Below are 15,918 nucleotides of genomic sequence, written 5' to 3' on the forward strand. Positions count from 1 at the left end.
TTATTTGATGAATTAATATAGATTGATTAATAAAGGCTAAAATAATAATTGGTTAGAATTGTAATCAATAGGGAATAAAAATTTATAAACTTTTTCATGAGTGATGGTTATTTCTGATTAATATGGTTTTCCTTTTGGTTCACTAAGTATTTGATATTGATCTATTGGTGTTGATTATTGGTACAGTAATCACTGCATGATTAGGATACTCCATGCGATTCAAAATGTTAATCGACCTATACGCGTCCCCTTGTAAGTTTACTTACTAAGGACCGGGCGTGCTAGCACCTGCTTGTCTTATGCACAAATCAATCTTTGTGTTGTTTACCTGATTGTTATACTGCACGGCATGCTACTTACTGAGTTAGTCTTGTGAGTGCCGATAACTCACTAAGATGATTAGTGTTATTATGACATTCTAAGGTATTACAGAAGAATTGAGACTGCCTTGAGACTTTATCTATGTAGTGTACTTGTTTTGTAGATAACCTCCTTTAATGTTTGTAAGACTTTGTTTCTCAGGTACAGGGTGATATTCAAGTAGCCTTGTGGTATGAACATAGGGCCAGATGTAGCGAGTCCTTCCGACTCGCAAATTGCAAGTCGCAATTTGCAATGCAGAACGTCTGCGAGTCGCTATGGGGTCGCAAAGACCCACCTCATTAATATTAATGAGGTGGGTCGCAAATTGCGGCCCCATAGCGACTATGGGCACTCGCAAACATGGAGGCCTGCTGAAGTCAGCAGACCTCCATGTTCGTGACTGCTTTTAAATAAAGCAGTTTTTTTTTTTTAAGTGTAGCCCGTTTTCCTTAAAGGAAATCGAGCTGCACTTAAAAAAAAATCCAAAACCTTTAGTTTCGGTATTTTTTCAGGGCAGGTAGTGGTCCCTTGGACCACTACCTGCCCTGAAAAAATAATTTGCGGTCCATTCACAAAGGGGAAGGGGTCCCATGGGGACCCCTTCCAATTTGCAAGTGGGTTACCATCCACTTCAAGTGGATGGTAACTGCGACACCATTTGCGACCGCATATGCGGTCGCAAATGTATTTGCATACCACTGCGAATCGCAAATAGGAAGGGAACACCCCTTCCTATTTGCGATTCGGAAATGCATTTTGTGAGTCGGTTCCGACTCGCAAAATGCATTTCTGCATAGGAAACTCACATTTGCGACTCGTTTCCTACATCTGGTCCATAGTTCTGTAACTTAACAGTAAATGTATATCCTAGACCTATGACCACTTCTAATTACTGTTGTGTATTGTCTAATCAAAGTTTTGCCAATTCCAAAAGTTTCTGCTGGTTCAACCCAATTCCCAACAGAACACTCTTGAGGACAACTAATGTAGGTGGAGCAGAGGGACTGAGAAGGTATATTATATTAGAAAGGGGTAAGAAGGAGGCAAATACTATCTCCTATAGAGGTAATCAGGATTTCTCCGTCCTTTGCAGGAAGTGGAACTGGAGCACAGATCCTCTGAAAGGCTAGTAAGAGATCCCACAACACTAGAAACTGGAGTAGTGTATTTTTTTTTATCCATTCCCCATTCACCCATGGGGCTAGAGTTGCCTTGACTGAAGACAAGTCAGGTAGCTTGTGCCTGATGTGGAAGTTGGGACCCTTCAATGTGCATTCCAGCTTACTCTTTCGTGAACCTCATGTGAGTGCCTGACACATACTCTATATACAGACAGTATGGACCAGCGAGGCACAGATGGGCACACTGGTGCTTGGAATGGGATCTAGATCCCATGAGAGCATGTGTCACCTTTTGAGTCAACTTTCTTACAATCCCAGCGGGAAGACCTCTCTCATTCAAAGGTTAATTCCTATCACTCAGCCATTTCAGCAGGTCATTACCCAGTAGCAGATCATCCGGTTGGTGAACACTCACTGATATCCAAACTTCTTTGAGGAATTTGATTAGTTTCTCCTTCCCAAACAGACATTGGTTCCTGTGAGATATTTTCATTGTCCTAAAATTGTTTCAAGCTTGGTCTCAGAATGACTCTTTATTTCGAAAGCTATTATCAGTTAAACTCACCAGGCTTCTCTGTTTGGTAATCATAATACTTGGCTGTCTGACGTGAGAGACTTAAACTGGTCAGGTAGGTTTTTTACCTTCATCTTTTCCAGAAGAAGAAAGACCGCTTAAAGACAAATTTCCTATCTTAGCTTCCCAACAGATCCCAGACTTTGCATAGTAGACTGCATTCTTATGAGAATGTTACAAGGGATCTAAGCGCATCTCCTTCTGGCAAACTTCAGATTTCTATTGTTTGCCCCTAAGCTCAAGTTTCTACATCTGCTTTATGCTAAAACTTGAGACTGGTGCTGGTTTCTCAGGAGCAGGGAGAAACCTCTCTGCCTAAGACAGTGCACTCTTACTGTGATAAGTAACACACTGATGATAACGCTACCTCAGGGAAAAAAAATGGTCAAGAGAGAGAGAGAGAGAGAAAGAGAGAGAGAAAGAGAAATAGAGAGACAGAGAGACACAGGCGAAGTCCTGATGGCAAGGCAACACAAAAAATTTTGAGAATTCACAAAGACTTGCTACACCTTCCAGTTTCTATAGTGAGAACACACAACACTTTAGAAACAGATCTTAAGAAGATTGGCTCACTCTGGTTCAATATGGTACTGTTAGACCTAACAGCCTTTGGTGTTGTCTTCTGCAAATGTTTTGCCTTCTCTTCTACTATTTGGTGAAATTTGGTTTTGTTGTCTTTAACACTTTTTGAAAAAAAAACATATTTTTATTGTTTTATTCAAATAGGGTACAAACATTCGGTATACAAAATTAAATTTAATTTCTTTGTATATGTCATGCATATTAAATTTTATGATGGGCGGTATCAGTGCAGTAGTGTTGCTGTGGGCAACTCTGAGCACATGTATTAAACGGAGCACGGTGTGCTATGGATAAATTGTATGCCTCCAGGGGTCAAACTGGGTAGAACTAGGTGAAGACAGATTTTGTTGCCTTGCTACACATTGGTGGTGACCTGCACTTCGACGCTGATTGTTTATTTTCAATGTGTAGTTTGTGGGGGTATGAGTGTGGGGCACACAAGCTTGTGGCACCACAGCCGGTTGCAGGGGAGGGGAGTTTACTTTTTTTATTGCGTAGTAGGGTGTGATGTTAGGGGGCCATGACGGCGACCTGCTGTTGCGGGTTTTTCACATTATGGAGGTCTAGTATTGTCTAGTATTGTCTCGGGGATGCTGATTGAAGTGAGCGAGAATCATTACCAAGTGGTGTAAGATGTGGTGGCGACGGAAGCCCCTAACCTCCTCTCCACGTAGGCCCTCCTCCTCTGCTGCCCCCCATTTACACATGGCCCCTCTCCAGGCTTCCCCTGGGGGCGGGACAGGTGATCTCCAGTGTAGAGTAATCGTACTAGCTGCTGGCAAGAGTGCTAAGGCCGCAAAGCAGGATTGTACTTTATGTGTTTTTTGTGTTTGAAAATGCCACGGGCGCTGGCCTCCCATGTACTGAGGTCAGTCAGTTCCAACCATTCCTTCCAGATATTGTGAATTGTGGACCAGAAACAGTGAAGTGTTGGGAAGGACCAGAACATGTTTTAAAAGTCTGCCTCCTCTTGTGGGCAGCGCGGGCATGTGAGGTGTGCTGCAGGGTAATTCTTGCTCAGACGGGCTGGTGTTAGGTATGCCCTGTGCAAGAGATAAAATTGCATATTCTTGAAACGGGAATTGCGGGAGCCTTTCATGGGGTGGGACAACGGCATCTCCCTTTCTTTGTCACTCAGCTCCCTGCCCAGGTCTGTCTCCCATTAGCATCAGAGCAGGACTAGGGTAGAGCATTGAATGTCAAGTATGGCGCTATATAGCCAGGTTATAAGGCGGCTGCCAAGGCCCATGGTATATATCGTTTGTATAACAGGGTGGTGCTGTGGCTCAATCTCCATAGGTCCCCATAGTGTCTGCATTGTGATGTGCAGTTGTCGATGAGCAAGGAATTGCCCTGGCGATATATTATTTGTATTCACAGTGAGTTGGTCAAACATAAGTAATTGGACATCTAGGTATAAGTCCCCCAATGTAGTGATGTAATTTGCTGTCCATTCCACCAAGCGATGTACTGTGTAGTGGCCTAGGGTTCGGGGAAGGCCCACTAGCGGCATATTAGGTGCACAACCAGGTCTATCATGGGACAGTCAATGAACTTGTAGCATACAGGTGCGGGCTAGCAAAACCTGCAGAGGCTGGCAGGATGAGGGCCTCAGCTTTGGGAATAGGAGGCTACGTATACTGACTATGTCTAAAGGGCTTTGGGGGCCAGTAGCCTCACCCATATAGCAGACCGCTGTCCAGCATGATAACCATTGGAGTTGTGCCGCCAGGAAGTAAGCTTCAAAGACAGGGGATTCCAACCCAACCCGGTGCCCGAAGAGCTGCAACTTTGGCCCCAGATCAGATTCCTCCTTAAAAAAGGTGCAGTGAGGGGCAACCGGGAGGTTCATGAAGAAATATAACAGCGTAGGGAGGATGAACATTTTAGTGAATGCTATCCTTCCTATGGGGGCAAGAGGAAGGGTCTGCCAGAATGCCATCTGTGCTCTGATACCTGCTAATGCCCGGCGAAGGTTGCCTTCAGAGAGGTCCACCAGGATGTGATATAGGCAGACCCAGAGATATTGGACTGCCTGTGGGGTCCACCCTTGATGTGCCGGGCCTAGCTGTACACCAGTGCATGGAGTTTCTGGGTGGAAAGGATAGACCACAGTCTTAGTCCAGTTAATGTGAAGGCCCGTCATGGCTGCAAATTTCTCCAGTGTGTTATATAGTGGAGTGAGGGGCACTTGTATATTCCAATGGTACATCAGCATATCATCCACATACAATGAGGTCAGGTGTATCTGGTCAGTTATTGGGATACCCCAATGGCTGCCCTCCTGCCACAGGCGGATCGCCACTGGCTCCATTTCCAGGGTAAACAGGAGGGGAGACAGTGGGCAGCCCTGGCGTGTACCCTGCTGGACAGGGAATAAGTTAGAGACAATGTGGCCCAATCGGACTCAGGAGGAGGGATTACTGTAGAGAAGGCAGGTGTATGCCAATAGGCATTCCCCAATACCCATGGGGGTCAGCACCTGAAATAAGTAGTCCCAAGATAGCGTGTTGATTACTTTCTCCACATCTAAAATGAGGGCTACAGCATGTGGGAAGGATTTCGCACCTGAACCTGGATTTGAAACAGGTGGCAGAGATTTTGCGAGGTGTTTCGCCCCAGAACAAATCCATTTTGGTACTGATGGACTAGAGTGGGGACTATTTGAGATACACTTTACCTAATATTTTGTAATACGCTCCTAATACGGCCAGGAAGACTGTGTCTCGATTGGGTTTAAGAACAGAGGTGAGAAGGGATTCCCTCTGGGATCTGGGTTGAGTATCCAGCTGCAATGCTTTGTCACAGACAGCCACTAATCGTGGAGCCAATTTAGATGCAAATGTGGAAAGAAAACACTCCAATGGTAGTCCATCTAAGCCAGGGGATTTATTACGGGCCAGGTCTTTAATTGCCTGACAAACCTATTGGCCTGTGATTGAAGTGTCCAGGTCCCTCCTGGTAGTCGGGGGGATGCATGGGATATTGATTTGTGACAAAAAGTCGGCAACAACTTTGTATAATTGTGCATAGTAGTGCGCAAATTCTTGCAGGATCGATTCCTAGTCCCTGAGTATCACCCCTGATTGAGAGCGTATTTCTGTGATTGGTGGGGTCTTATGTCCAGTCATGCTAACCCAACAAGCAATCGCCTGGCTTTGTCACCTTCTTGATGTTTTCTTGTCACATGTGCCGTGAAGTTGAAACACCGTAGGTGTTCCAATTGCTGGGTAAGTGTTTCGTGAGCCTGGATACACTGTGTCTGGGTGTCAGGGTTCGTGTCTAGCGCTGCTAGCTGCACCTCTGCTTCGCTCAACTCACGCTCCAGTGTTCTGTGAACATCTGTGATCCCATTAATACATAAGCATCGTGGGACAACCATAAAGGTGTCCCACTCTATAGCCTGGCTCTTGGCAGTGTTGTGATTTTCCGAGAAGTAATACTGTATGTGGGTGTCCCCTGTGTTTCGGAAAGTGAGGTCTTCCAGCATGTTGTGTCCAAGGTGTTGGAGGGGAACATGGGGCTGTGGGGGTAACCAATTCAGGTCTACCACTTCGGTGGGTGATCCACCACAATTCTGCCCATATAGTTGGAGTGTGTTGCTAAGGGGAGTAGAGTGTGGGAACTCAGAAAACGTTCCTGCCAGACATGAAGGTGGTGAGGCGTGTCTGTCGGCGGGGTGCAATGCGTGCCAGACATCTCTAAGAGAGCAGTGCTCAGCCCATGTATTAAGGTACGTCGCCTGGTGGTAGGGTAGGGTGCGAGGCAAGGGTGAGTGGGACCTGTCTAACGAAGTGTCCAGAACACTGTTGTAGTCACCCCCCAGGTGCCACAGGAGGTGTGTCTTATGCAAAAAACAAAAAGAATGCACAGTTCGAGAGGAAAGGCAGACCCTCACTTCCAATTAGGGGAGGAGTCAGCCAGTACCTGCAAGCACTATGTATGCAGAACAAGAGCCCTTATTTACCATCCGGTTACATGCTTCATCATTGGACCATGTTCCTTGTCAGGCCAGCACTGCAATGCCTGACGGGCTCATCAAGGGGGCTCTTTGCCAGAGATCTTTTTGAAAATATTTGCCAGAATGTGTGCAAGAGTGTGGGATTGGAATCAAGAAGGCTGTTAAAATTGGCTAGGGAGACCCAAAGGACAAACCAAAGGAGCCCCTGACAAGATTAAACACAAAAATGCTACGGAAGGATGGGTACAATGACCCCTCCAGTTGGTCTGATTATGTGTCCTGTACCCCTATTCTAGGTACTAACATAAGAGGTCACATATTGGTAATTCCCACACTACCTACCCAAAAAATCTGGTCAACATCTTTCATGCACTGGTAGTCTTAAGGATCTGTTAGCGATTTGTCAAGACCTACAAAAAATATCCTAATCCTCACTGTCCCGTAGACACATACCATAAACCTAATTGTAGTTTTCGCAATCCAAGCAGGAACCCAAAAAGGGAGTAAAAAGAACTAGTTACTCATACTCCATATTGACATAAAAGGTGTCAAGTAGTGTCAAGCATCTAAGTAAAAACCACTATGAACAAGCTAGGTGCTCAAAAGAACCTAAAAGGTGATAACAACCATGTGTCACTATACATGTGTCCTATGTTTAACAGATCAATTCTTACCCTCCTAGAGTCAGAAGAATGAGCCCATTGGGGATAGCATTAGGCACTGGTTGTTCAACAAGTTTACTAATCTGATCAAAGGTTTAAAAGAGAAAGATAAGCATTGTCATATTCCATCATGAAGACTCAAGCCTCTCAAAACAAAAGGGTCAAACATTATTGGTAGTTCTCTGCACAGAATAAACTCATGTGGAAGCTGTAGTTCAGGTAGATCTGGATATCCAATGCTCAAGATTCCAAATCACCATCCCACCCCTAGATACACCCGCTATTGAAGTTCAACTCTATCTTAAAAATGACAATAATAGAAACCTCCTGTATTTTTAATGTATAGTGGGAAGCCTAGCTCTAGTCAACTGGTACTAAATGTTAATCATCTCATGTAGGGGGACCGGTGGTCACTGTTCTTCATCTTTACAGACATGTCTTGTGATTATAAACAGTGATGTGCTCACTGGGGTCTGGACAAAAATTGCAACAACATGCAAAAGACCACATAAAATATTGGCGTATATGTGACTGATTGCCACAAATGGAAGGCACTCAGATATGTGGCCATTAGTGAATACAGCAACGAGGCCGTAGTGGAATGGGACTGGTTGTCACAACATATAAGTTTAGTAGTGTGGACCTTTAGGTTATGTCAGCTCCCACCCGGAGTAGAAGTAAAATGTGCAGCATGTACAGACTTTGACAAACATATCGGACAAACTCGGAAGATCAATGGTGATGTAAGTATCTAGATGAAACAACACGTGCTACTCTGACGAGTAAACGCTGTAAAATGCAGAGTCCCCAGAACAGATGGCTCCCCTACAAAATGCACTTCAACGTAGTTCCAGTATACTGATGCCAATCCTAAAATTTGACAGCTCCTACCTAGGGTGATGCCCTAAAACGGGCAGCCATTGTTGAAAACGCTGCCTAGTAGAGTCAGGCACTTACGCGCAACTAGTAAGACAGTTCCCGCCAAGGGGTAGAACTCTGCATGCAATTAGCCAGTTTGCATTTACGAGAAAACGGTGCTAAAACAGAATCAGGGAAAGTTGGTAATTTATGGCCACAACAAGGTGTGTCTTATGCATCAGGTGCACCGACAGGCGATCCCGGAGGAAATATTGGTCTTAATTTGGGGTCATATATGCTGCCAATTAAGGGTGATTTCCGATTTAGCATGCCCTCTAGTAGTAAGAAACGACCCTTTGTCAACAGTGACCCCTGTTTCCTGAAATGGGAGGTCAGGCTGCACTCAGATGATTGCCCCATGTGCATATGCGGAGTAGGTGGTGGCATTGATAATTCTGCACCAGCGGCGACTGAGCCTTGGCAATTCTTCTGCGGAATAATATAATGCAATAATATAATGCTGCCGTTCTGGTGTTGGGTATAAGAGTAGACTGTGTAATATTTCCGTGCGGTGTGCATGCCCCTTACACTAAGTGTAAGGAAACTGTCTTCGGCAGGGGAATATGGGTGATACAAGCCTGTATGCAGGGGAGGAGAGGGGCTCCCATGCGTCCCCATGCTCATGGCTAGCCGCTTCTGCAGTCATGTGGTATTGTCTTGAGGAACGCTCAGTCTGTTGCTGTCTTGGTGGAGAAGGGTTATACAATACAATGATAGGAGGGCGCTACGGGGGTGGTGAACAAGGGGAACCCCTCGCAACAGTTGTGGTGCCCAAACTCTAAGTATATAGTGTCAACTATCTCAGTAAGGGGGTGAGGTGACTAAAGCTGTGGGTGTAGGCTGCATGTGGGCCGCTTGCTTATCTATGTGGGTTGACTTCAACAGCGTGCGGAAAGCCAGGTTTCTGGAGAAATCCACCTGGCCCTGCACTGGGTCATTGAGCTATTCTGTTCAATTGTGTAGTCTGTGACAGGGTGCCTCCCGGGGTGCCAGGCAATGGGGGGGGGGGTTTCAACCTAGTACACTTGATATGTCCATTGCAGTCTCTATCCAGGTCGAGTGGCCTCCCCTGGCATCTGTACTCACTGGTCCAATCATGCAACTCGTGGGGGGAGGATTATCGAAGACGCTAATCCAGAGTCCTCAGATCAGTCCATCCACCGTCTGGGGCCTGACAAAAGTAGTATGGGTGAATCTTGGGGTATGATGGTGGAGTCCATAGAGTACTCGTCTGTTCAGAAGAGGTGGGACCTGAGATGTCATCTGTGGAGGAGGTCATCGCCCCTAGAGTGGCTGCAGCAGTCAGCACCACCTCTCTCTCTTTAATGATCTGTTCCAGGTCCGGGGAGGCAGGCGGAGCCCCTTGGGCGTGCTCTTATGCGGTCAGGCCACTCAACTCTGCCTCCGGCTGGGGTGCTTGGGGAGCCCTTGGTATTGTGCACCAAGGTATTGCTGTCTCGACTATCGAGCCATTGCATCACCTCTACACGATCTGTGAAGAAGTGCATCTTATCGTTCGCAGGCCCAAAGGCGGCGTTTGACTGCCAGGAATGTAGAGCGCTGTTGTTGGACCTGTTTGGTGTAGTCAGGGAACAGCATTACTGTTTTGTCTTCAAGCTGTAGCAGTGCTGCCTTCCTGGCCACCCAAAGGATAGCATCTACGTTCCAATAGTGCAGGAGCTTAACAAGCATGGGGTGTGGTGGCGACCCGTGAGGCAGATGACGGGCAGAAACTCTGTGTGCCCTCTCCAGCATGTAGAAGGGCCTGAGACCTGAGCTAGGAGTAAAGGAGCAGAACCAGTTTTCAAGAAAGGTCAGGGGGTCCCATCCCTCCACCACCTCGGGCATCCTGATGATCCTGGTGTTGCTCCTGTGGGAGCATCCCTCTGCATCATCTGCTCACATCTCCAGGTGCTGGACACGGCTGCTAAGGTCCCACAGCTCTGTTTGGTGCTCCATTACTTGTGGTTGGATTTCAGTGAGTGTTTTTTTCTCCTTCAGAGACTTTGTCCACCAGCTTACTGTGGTCTTCGCACAGGAAGCCGAGCTTTGCGGCCAAAGCTCCTAACTGGGTCCCCATGGACTGCCTAACTTGCGCAATGGCTGTGAGTACCTGATCCAGCTTGCCCGACATCGAAGGGGCATCTGCACCACTCTGGGTGAACGGTGCTGTACTTGTGAGCATAAGCAGATTTGTTGCTGGGGCCTGTGGGGTCATGGGGGGGGCATTGTCTACCCATTCTGGTTGCAGGTCCTGGCTGCTCTCCCCTTGCAAAGTCTCAGGCGCCAAGTGTGCTGCGATCCTGGTGGTTCTTGTGGGGATTCCACTCAACGCAGCCCTCTGACAGGCAGGCCTCGGCTGGGATGGGACTTGGGGGGTGCAGGTGATACAAATCCGCAGCTTGGGCCACAATCAAGCAGGCCGCTCTCGGCTGCACTGCCTGGCCGTCTAGTCCCGCTCGTTGGGCGGATGCAGATGAGCGCATCCGCTGTCCAATTCCTGAGGCCTACGCCCCTGACTCTATGGCTTCAGGATCACGACTGCAGCTCTGCTGATTGCATTGCCGGAGCGCCTCGTCTGAACAGGCTGCCGCTGGCCACGCCGTTGTAGGCAGGTACGCTGCGCTTGCCCAGCAGCCCCGTTGGAACACAACCACCTCCCCTCTGGGAGCCCTGGGATAGTGTTGGTGGGTAGGTGCTGTCCCCGCTGCCAGGGTATCACTGGATGTTGTGGCGTCCCGTGACAGAGGTGGCTAAAAGCCCGTCCACCATGTTATCTGACTTGGCCACACCCCAAGGACTCTGTGCACTTTACCACTGTTGACCAGTTCTATAGTGCTATGCTCACTCCTTATAACAAGGTGGAATTGGCTTACACCCAATTGGCACTTTTGATTTACTTGTGAATCCCCAGTAAGGAGGTACTCTGGAACTTCAATAAAAGAAACAGAAACTCCTGTGCCGTAGTGTCGCCGTCCACGGCAAAGGACCTCATTCTCTCACCAAATGTGGAAACTCAAAAAAAAAAACACAGACAACTGTCAAGCTTCATTGGCAAGAGTTTATACATGAAGTCATGGCGTCGAACGCTTGAAAGCAGCAACTCCAGTTTGCAGAACTTTCACATGATCTTTTATTCATAAAAAACACAAAGGCGTTAAAATACACATCCTGTCCAAGCAAGGACCTTCACTCTAGTCAGGGTAAAAGAGAATCACCCTCAGCTAACCCCTGCTTACCCTCTTGGTAGCTTGACATGAGCAATAGGCTTAACTTCAGAGTGCTAGGTGTGAAGTATTTGTTCCAACACACACAGTAACTTAATGAAAACACTACAAAATGACACAACACAGGTTTAGAAAAATAGAAAATATTTATCTAAACAAAACAAGACCAAAATGACAAGAATCCACTATACACAAGTTGAGTTATCAATTAAAAAGCAAAGAGAGTCTTCATGTAGTTTTAAACACACACTAACACTGTTAGCATGAAAATGTACTCAGGGTGCGTCAAAATTAACCCTGCACGGGTGAGTGAGCATCAAAAAGGGCTTGCAACGAGTGAGACCTTGCGTCGTTTCTCCTTTCGTCGGGTCGGGCGCATCGTTTGTTCTCTCCACAGGAGAGCAATGGATCGATCCGGTCAGGACTCTCGGGTCCGGGCAGGCCTTGCGTCATTTTTACACTCCCAGCGGTGTTTGCATCGGAAATCCAGCCGCACGATGATACGAAAACCATGCAGCGAGGGTTGCGATCTCACCAGCCTCCTTCAACGATGCTGTGCGTCATTTCTCCCGCACCGTGTGTTGATTCTTCGGTTGCTTTGCAGGCGAGCATCGATTTTCAGCCACGAAGCTGGCGGCACGCCGATTTTTCAGCCGCAGATCGGAGACACGTCAATCTTTTCCCCACACAGCGTTCTATGCGTGGATTTCTTCCTCTTAGGCTGCCAGCTTCTCCTTTCAGGGTCCCAGGAACTGGATGCACACCACAGGGCAGAGCCAGAGTCTCTCCAGAGACTCAGGTGCTGGCAGAGAGAAGTCTTTGCTGTCCCTGAGACTTCAAACAACAGGAGGCAAGCTCTAAATCAAGCCCTTGGAGATCTTCACAAGATGGAAGGCACACAAAGTCAAGTCTTTGCCCTCTTACTCTGGCAGAAGTAGCAACTGCAGGATAGCTCCACAAAGCACAGGCAGGGCAGCTCTTCTTCCTCAGCTCTTCACCTCATCTCCAGGCAGAGGTTCCTCTTGGTTTCCAGAAGTGTTCTAAAGTCTGAGCTTTTGGGTACCCTTCTTATACCCAATTTCTCCTTTGAAGTAGGCCTACTTCAAAGCAAAGTCTCTCTTGAACGTGAAATCCTGCCTTGCCCAGGCCAGGCCCCAGACACTCACCAGGGGGTTGGAGACTGCATTGTGTGAAGGCAGGCACAGCCCTTTCAGTTGTGAGTGACCATCATCCCCTCCCTCGTAGCACAGATGGCTCATCAGGATATGCAGACTACACCCCAGCTCCCTTTGTGTCACTGTCTAGTGTGAGGTGCAACCAGCCCAACTGTCAAACTGACCCAGACAGAGAATCCACAAACAGGCAGAGTCACAGAAATGGTATAAGCAAGAAAAAGGCTCACTTTCTAAAAGTGGTATTTTCAAACACACAAACTCAAAATCAACTTTACTAAAAGATGTATTTTTAAATTGTGAGCTCAGAGACCCCAAACTCCAAATGTCCATCCGCTCCCAAAGAGAATCTACACTTTAATCAGATTTAAAGGTAGCCCCCATGCTAACCTATGAGAGGGACAGGCCTTGCAACAGTGAAAAACGAATTTAGCAATATTGCACTGTCAGGACATATAAAACACATTACTATGGGGGTCATTACAACCCTGGCGGATGGCGGAGAACCGGCGGTAAGACCGCCAACAGGCTGGCGGTCTTACCTAGGTGAATTATGACCATGGCGGTTACCGCCATGGTCATCCGCCGGTTCCCCGTCCCGCCCGCCAGGGCGGAAACGACCGCCGGGCTGGAGACCTGGGTCTCCAGCCGCGCGGCCGTCAGTATACCGCCGGCGGTATTTGGACCCAGCTTACCGCCGTGGATTTCCTGCAGTTTGAACCGCCATGAAATCCATGGCGGTAAGCACTATCAGTGCCAGGGAATTCCTTCCCTGGCACTGATAGGGGTCTCCCCCGCCCCCCACCCCGACTCCCTCCCCTACACCCCCAACCACCCCTGCCACCCCCCAAAGGTGGCAGGGCCCCGCTCCCCACCCCGACCCCCAACATAACATTACTCACACACACCCGACACGCATGCAGGCACCACCAACACACACACACGCACACACCCCGATATACATGCCTAAATCCACACACACAGTCAAACATACACGCACACATCCATACAGACATACCCACAGACATACACGCACTCATTCCCATACACACAACACCCCCGCAAGCATACACACACTCACACCCCCCCTACATACACACACGCACACCCCCATGCACGCACACAACACACAACACCAACAGTCATAATACGCCGAGCGGCAAACCGCCTGCACAGGTGGTCTTCCACACGGCGGTCCCTCGGCAGTCTTGCAAAAAGACCGCCGAGGTCGTAATGACCCCCTATATGTCCTACCTTAACCATACACTGCACCCTACCCTTGGGGCTACCTAGGGCCTACCTTAGGGGTGCCTTACATGTAAGAAAAGGGAAGGTGTAGGCCTGGCAAGTGGGTACACTTGCCAAGTAGAATTTACAGTTATAACTGCTCACACAGACACTGCAGTGGCAGTTCTGAGACATGATTACAGAGCTACTTATGTGGGTGGCACAACCAGTGCTGCAGGCCCACTAGTAGTATTTGATTTACAGGCCCTGGGCACCTCTAGTGCACTGTACTAGGGACTTACTAATAAACCAAATATACCAATCATGGATAAGCCAATTACATACACATTCTGTAACGGAACACTTGCACTTTAGCACAGGTTAGCAGTGGTGAAGTGCCAAGAGTAACAAAATCAGTAAAATCAGAGTCCAGCACACATCAACAACCTGGGAAACAGAGGCAAAAAGTTAAGGGAGACCACGCCAAGGATGAAAAGTCTAACACGGTGATAGTGTGTCATAACCTTGTACGTACTCGCAACCATTCACAATGTTTTTTCAAACCCTTTTTCATGAAAATGTATTTCAATACAAAAGGTTGGAAGAAGTGCACAAATAAGGTTGAAACTTTGCATAATACCCCAATATTTTTTGGAGTTGGAGTGAAATGGTGTGTTTCAGATGACAATTTGTTTTACAGACGAGAAAAAAATGCATGTAAAAAAGGGCATGCCCTTTGTAATTGATCCTTTACCATAACCACACGGCAAACTGCCCACAGGAGTAAATAGTGCTAGCAAGAGTATGCATGGGATTCTACTAATTGTGTACATTTCGACCCATACTTCAGGGATGTTTGTAAATCCATATATATATGGCTATCTGTGAGGAAATAGGTTGTATTATATGGTGTTGTGTGTGACCTCACCATGTAATACACTACCAACTCCTTTAGGACCAGTTAGGTTACGTTTGTTAAATCTTAGCTCAACCCTGGGTAGTTGAGTTGTGGCTCAGGCTTACCAAAGGAACAAATGCAGAGCATTTAAATATCACCAAAACAATTGAAAAATAATAAAAGATTATTCTCAACAATCTGACACCAATTTATAAAAATAGAGTATATGTTTATGAATTTAATGAAACCAAAATGAAAAATATCCCCAAGAGGGTTCCAGAAATATAGATTTTACAAGAAACAGTAAATCCGGACTATTCACTTAACCACGAACAAGCACTGACATATTCAATACATTTGACACTTGTTGGTATGTAGTTACTTTCAGCAATCAACTACAGTGGAGAGCCAATCAGGCGCATCAGTAATGTCCAACAAAACAATTACTTCCTTAAGGAAAGAAATCTTCAGTCCAGTTCCAGCATCAGTGGCTCTTTGCCATTGACTTCATTGGAGTGGTCCTGATGCAAGGAATTCAGGATGCGGAAATGCGCAATGGTGCTGAAGATTCTGTGCAGTCGATGGGGGTCTTCCTGGGGTTACTCCAAGGTGCACGTTTCTGGTGAGATGATTCTAGCCACCGGGGTCGACGTCCCTTGAAGTCCTCTCCAGGTCAGCAGTTCAGTCACCACTAGGCTACCAGTTGTTCGTAACAGCAGGTTCAGAGGTTTCCTTCTTTTGCCGATAACTCCTTGTGGGCGACCAATCCATAATCTGATGGGTCTCTCATCTCTAGAAAACTCAAGTGCAACTTCTGAGAGTCAGATCCTGTCCTCTTGGGCTGCTCGGCGGCAAGAAGTAGCAATTCAGTGATCTGGGCTACCAACTCGCCCAGCAGGCCCCTTCAGCTTTAGTGGCCCTGTGCTATGAACAGGAAGTCAGTCAACCGACTCCTGGAGTCTCTGATTCAAGCTGGGGTTGAGGGATGACTCCTCCGTGAGTGGGATACAGTAAACGCAGGCCATCACTTCGCTAGCCCAAGAAGCAGCAGGTGCAGTCCAGCTTTCGTGTAGCCTCTTCTTTGCCATTGCAGGGTCAGCAGGGCAGTCCTTCGGTCATCTTGTTCCAGTCAAGCAAGACCTGAGTGTTGGGACCTAGGAGTGCCTCTTTTATTCTTAGAAAGTGCCCTAATGGAGGTTGCAGTCACTAGACA

Source organism: Pleurodeles waltl, chromosome 5, assembly GCF_031143425.1.
Source record: "Pleurodeles waltl isolate 20211129_DDA chromosome 5, aPleWal1.hap1.20221129, whole genome shotgun sequence".
Classification (NCBI taxonomy): Eukaryota; Metazoa; Chordata; class Amphibia; order Caudata; family Salamandridae; genus Pleurodeles; species Pleurodeles waltl.